The sequence below is a fragment of the Athene noctua genome, chromosome 1 (genome assembly GCF_965140245.1).
Source record: "Athene noctua chromosome 1, bAthNoc1.hap1.1, whole genome shotgun sequence".
NCBI lineage: Eukaryota > Metazoa > Chordata > Aves > Strigiformes > Strigidae > Athene > Athene noctua.
The window spans coordinates 128,220,144-128,226,143 of NC_134037.1; positions in this window are offsets into that span (position 1 = coordinate 128,220,144).

Here is a 6,000-nt window from a genome sequence, read left to right on the forward strand (position 1 = left end):
CTCAAAAAAACGGCAAGGTCTGGAGGCTCAGACGCTCCTCCTAGGTTGGGAATTGAGGATGGCAGGGAGACGTTGTTATGGTCTACATCCGTGTCCTTCACTAAACTTAGTCATTCATAATTCTCAGGAAAATTGAGTATTTACAGGGAAACAATTTAGATTTTTATTTCTCATTTCGAAGTTTACAATGCAGTTCCTGGATGTAACTTCTAGTTATACTGTAAGCTGTTCCATGTATTATGTGGTGTAATGCAGAATATCTTCTGAAAGATCGCTAGCAATGGCTAGTGCGGGTTTTTTTTGGTTTTTTTTGGTTTTCCCCCTTTAATTTCAAAAATATGTACAGTACAACATGGCTCCTGGCAGTGCAAGCTTTTTCTGGCTTCCACACCCAGTGTATGGGGAAGAAACTTGTTCTACTCAAAGACTAAATAAATCCCCAAACTTCGGGCAGTTTGCTTCCTTCTCTACTTGTCTGGCAATGATGCTGATCAGAAACTAGATAGTTGGTTTCCTGAGAAATTATCATGCTTGATTTTTTTCTTAATTCACAATTGAACCAGACATTTGGAGATTTGAAATTATTCATAGAATGAATTTTAAATGGTCTTTGGACCCACTAGATCATTTCATTTCACTAATGCCAAAGGCTTTCATTTCTGCTATTGTCAGTGCAATGCTAACTAATTTAAATTTTTTGGTGGAAATGAAATATTAAAAAAATAAAGCAAATTGAAAACAGGAAATCAAACCATTGCAATTTATCTTTACAGCATGTTTTGACTTTTTCCTATCTTGATATGAAACTGAATTGGCACATTTCTCTGAAATGTTTTAAATGCAGTTTTACTGATTTAATCTTAGACCATTATAGCTGAAATAACGCCTTCTCCTGCATTATCGAGCAGAGGAGCTTGTCTGACTGAATTCACCAATCAACCTCAAAAGCTTTACATGAAAATTGTTTGTGGCTGTGGTTTCATAAGGTGGGCATTATCAAAGCTAGCTGAATGAATAATAGGCACTTTCCGCTGTCTTCTAAATGGGCAACAGTTAGTAAAAGAAAAATTCTGTAGCCACTGTTAGTTGTATTAAACAGAGCTGCAGCTGAGCAGAGAATGAACTGTTATTAAAGCTGCCTGTTACTAAACTCCACTGCTGATCTGTCCTTTGGCCTCCAAAGGTGGTAAAACAGATCTATGAGCAGCTGATGCTTGTTTCTTTGAGCAGTGGTTGATGCCCTGGCCTCTATCCAGAATCAGTGCAGACTGCCCAGCTCTTCCACAGGGCACTGCAGAGCTCTCATCTGTGTAGGAGTTCACAGAATCATCAAGGTTGGAAAAGCCCTTGAAGATCATCCAGTCCAACCATTAACCTCATGCTGACCATTCTCAACTCCACCAGATCCCTCTGTGCTGGGTCAGCCTGACTCTTAAACCCCTCCAGGGATGGGGACTCCACCACTGCCCTGGGCCACCCATTCCAAGCCCCACAACCCCTTCTGGAAAGAAATGCTTCCTAATAGCCCATCTAACCCTGCCCTGGCGTAGCTTGAAGCCATTATCTCTTGTCCTATTGCTTGTTACTTGGTTAAAGAGACTCGCCCCCAGTTCTCTACACCCTCCTTTCAGCTAGTTGTAGAGGGGGATGAGGTCTCCCCTCAGCCTCCTCCAGACTAAACCCCCCCAGTTCCCTCAGCCACTCCCCATCAGACCTGTGCTCCTGACCCTGCACCAGCTTTGTTGCCCTCCTCTGGACACGCTCGAGTCATTCAATGGCCTTTTTGTAGCGAGGGGCCCAAAACTGAACCCAGTCATCGAGGTGTGGCCTCACCAGTGCCACGTACAGGGTTAAGATCCCTTCCCTGTCCCTGCTGGCCACACTATTTCTGACACAAGCCAGGATGCCATTGGCCTTCTTGGCCACCTGGGCACACTGCTGGCCCCTGTTCAGCCGGCTGTCAGTCAGCCCCCCCAGGTCCCTCTCTGACTGGCAGCTCTCCAGCCACTCCTCCCCAAGCCTGTAGCTCTGCTGGGGGTTGTGGCTGAAGTGCAGTTGAGGGAGCCAGGAGTGCCTCTGGGCCTCAGGGCAGCCCCTGACTGCATGAGGGACCCTCTTGTGAAGAGCCCACCTGGGCTGTGCACCAGAGGTCCTGAGGATCCCCATTCCCTGCAGTTCTGATAGTGTCTGAATTAATTCCTGCTCCATGTGGTCCTCCCATGTCTCTGCTGACACTGAAATGAACTTGCTGAGTCTGGCCTTTCCATGTTAGGTGTCAGCCACTATGTGGTGGTCTCTGTTTCCTCCCAGGGCTGTAGCACCTCTCACATATTTTCAGAGTCACTGAGATACTCCTAAACATCTCATATGCCAATATCTTCTGCATCACTGCTACTTCGTTTAGCATTGACCTCTGGGCATGCAGAATGACCAGGCACTGGTTTCTTTTGTTTTGGGGATCCAACAAAGGTGGTTTAGCTTTTTTTGCATCTCTTCAAGGAAAGAACTGTCTCCATCTGTTCTAGTTGCAGTGGCATAAAATATAAGACATTATAACATATGTTTTAGATGGAACATATAAATCTTCTGTTTGGAGTGCAAGTTCGTTATTACTTTTTACAAATCTCCCTAGCTATCTTTACTGAAGTCATAGTTATGAAAATGAGAAGGCAGCCTATTTTCTTGTGATTCATAAGCCATTAAAAATCTCAGAACTGTCCTTAAACAATCCTAAATGTGTTAACTACAAAGAACCCTATGTAGTTACAGAAAACAGATGAAATGGCAGTTATTTTAGATGGGTCTTAGAAATCTCCTGCATCTGAAGGGCGTGTAGGTTCTTTGATTTTTTGGCTCAGGCTTATTTGGGCAAGGATAGGGTTGTTGATACTCTACAGTGTTTGTTGGGAGGGGTTTTGATATTTTTTTTTTTTTCCTTCTAAGGAACTCCTTTCTGAGTCTTGACCATGTTTTCAGCTGATTTGGAGCATCAAATGAACATGCAGGCTCACATTCTTGCTGTATGAGGGCTACCAGTGGATTAACCTGCTCATGAGTGTCAAAACAGACCCATTTTACCTGCTATGGTCTAGACCATATCCTTAAAGTGGCGGAAGTTAATGACTTTCAGTGTGGCAATCCTACATGTACACCTGGCCTCAAAATATTTTTACACGTAACTCATCAGTGTGTACAAAGTGTACTTTAGTGTATGTACATTTTAATGTTTGCAAGGCTTGTCAACAAAGACAACAGACAAACCAATGTACCCAGCAAAAACTGGCAAGCTGTTAGCAGTGCTGGTGTGTTCAGGTGTGAAGGTGATAAAACAAACTTTAAGATGAGTGCAGACTGAAAACGATCTGACTTCAGCCCTAATTTATCTGTGTTGTTCAGGCAAGCTCAGAGGAAGAAACAGCTGACAAGCTCAGAAAGCTATGGACAGCCAAAATTATGTACAGGCAACATGTACTATTTCCTCCCAGGTCTGAAGATGGTATTGTGTGAGTACCTCAACTGTCAGCAGGAAAGAAAGATTTCTAGCTGTCTCAGTAGCAGAGAAAGCTTTTCAGTGTGACTGATTTGGGTTTTTTTCGATATGGGTTCTAAATGCAGAAAACCAATAAGAAAAGAAATCAATAATATTTATTTAAAGACAGTCCCTTGCCTTTAAGAGGCATGGCTCATGAGTTTTGTACATTTAAGATGAGAAGTGCTAAAAATGGTTGAAGACTATTATTCTGATTTAATGATACAATTTATTTATTGCACAAGGGTGAGTTGACTTTCATAGCACTGGACAAAGGTGAGTTGACTTTCATAGCCATCCTCCTTCCCTGTGTTTCAGGTCCTTTCTGTGATGACAGGAGTCAAAAGTCTCCAAATACCCTTGTAGATCAGGTGGTAGGAAATTCTGAGGTACAAACTGTGTTTGTATGTGATGGGGACTATTACAGCAGTCTTTTGCACACTGAGCTCTTCAGAGTAATAATATATGTGCCTATAATCTCTATTAACATCTATTTTAAGGCTTTTTCATTTCTAAGGCATTTCAGAATGTTGGGGTTTTGTTTTGGGTTTTGGGAGTTTTTTAGGTTTAGGAACATCAAAACTTACCTCTAGAGCTGATTCTGTATATATATAAGACCTGCAATATCCTGTTGTAATCTGAAGTGCTAAGGCTTGGACAACTGGCCTAAGCCAGAGTTGACCTAGAGATGGATCCTGTATATTTTATAACTATTGTGCTTGTAGGTACTGTTATAACAACCCACTTCTGCTGATGTAAAAAGTGCTAAAGCATTGAAATACTGAAGCCTGAACAACAGGCCCCAAGCCGAAGCTGCTAACTTAGTCTGTATCATTAACAAAGTATGTAAACATGCTAGTGAAAGATGCGGCCTAGAACGTAATCAGTAGAGAGGATGAAATGCTGGGAGAATGTATCCAACTTCCCTTGTTTAGCCTTGTTCAAGGCTGAGAACCCACATATTTGGCCTTGTTAGAAACTCCCTTGGTCTCCCCCACCGAGCCCTGGCCAGGCTTTGGGTGGAATCCAACAGGAGAATGAAACCAGAAATTTTCCACTCAAAACAAAGATGCCAGCTATTCTGGCTTGTCGATCTCTGGTATATAAGGCTGGGCCCGCTCACAGTGACTTTGGAAGCCTCACCTACGGGTGGACACACCGCGTAGGATTTCCCCCTTGCCGGGACAGGCTCTCCAAATCCTCGCTGTAACCGGGGCTCCCAGCGACTGCGGGTCTGGATGATGGTAACATGCAAGTGGTGATGTATCCTTCTTAATCACTATCTCTCATGTAGTAATGATTTGATGTATTACCCTGTATTTTTGTGTTTGTTGCTTTAAGTGCACTATTCTGCTTTTTCTTACTGTGTGTTTTCTATATTACATTGTTACATTGGTTATCACTAGTAAAATATGCCTACTCTTTTCACTCTGGTGTCTGAGTTTAATTGGTATCCTTAATCAGCAAAACATAATCACACAAGTTCATTCACATCTATATGTCAACACGGTCAGTGAAATTCAGGTGCCTGGTTCAGATGTTTTGGACAAGTTTTCCTCATGAACCAGTGCTGTGTGACTGGCAGTGATGCATCTCAATAAAAATAATTTGGGATTATTTTTTTTTCCAGATATCATGCCCTTTTGTCTTTACAGTGAATGGCAAAATGACCATTAAATATAAGTGAAAGTAGGATTCAGTTACAGGTTTTAAAATGAAAATGGCTGAGTTTTTTCTGGGTTAATGACTGCTGTCTCAAATGCAACTACCATGCAAGGAAGGTAGTTCCTTTTGCAGATAGTTGTCAAAATCCTTCTCATTGTCTTTGTATCTGATGCCTGTTTTCAGTACCACATATGTCAGTTTTATCCTCTGCAATGGGTTTGCTTTCTTGATCAATGCAAAGCATCTGGGATGTAGGCACATAACAAGGCTAGATCTCAGAAGAACAGGATTGCTTTCTGGAAAATTCTTATATGAGAAATATGTGTGATTGTCAGGTGGTTTAGGACCAGATGTGGCCAGGGTTGTCACTGGTAAATTATAAACAATGTCAGAATCTAGAGAGAAAATACCATGCTTCAAATAGCCAAAATGTTTTTGAATGCTAACAGAAGTACTGTCTGCCCCAGCTGCCCTGGAGTCCTATGTGCAAGGGCCTTTGGCTGCCCCAGCAGTCAGGATGAGACCCTCAAACAGAGGGGTCTTTGGTCTCTGTGTTGCCCTCTGCGGTTGTCTCACAAGCAGAGAGAAGCAAGACTGAAGCCCTGACATTTGTACCAAGAACAGGCAGAATGTGGGAAGGAGCAGACAGAAGGGAGTGTGGAGAACTGGTCAGGGAGGGAAACAGCAGGATGGTGAAGGCATGTACAAAGACAGCGTGGCGGCTGAGGACATGAGAAGTTCAACCCCTACCGCTTCAATATCCAGGATCAGACAGATCTCTTGAGAGCAGCTGAACCAGCGCTGTT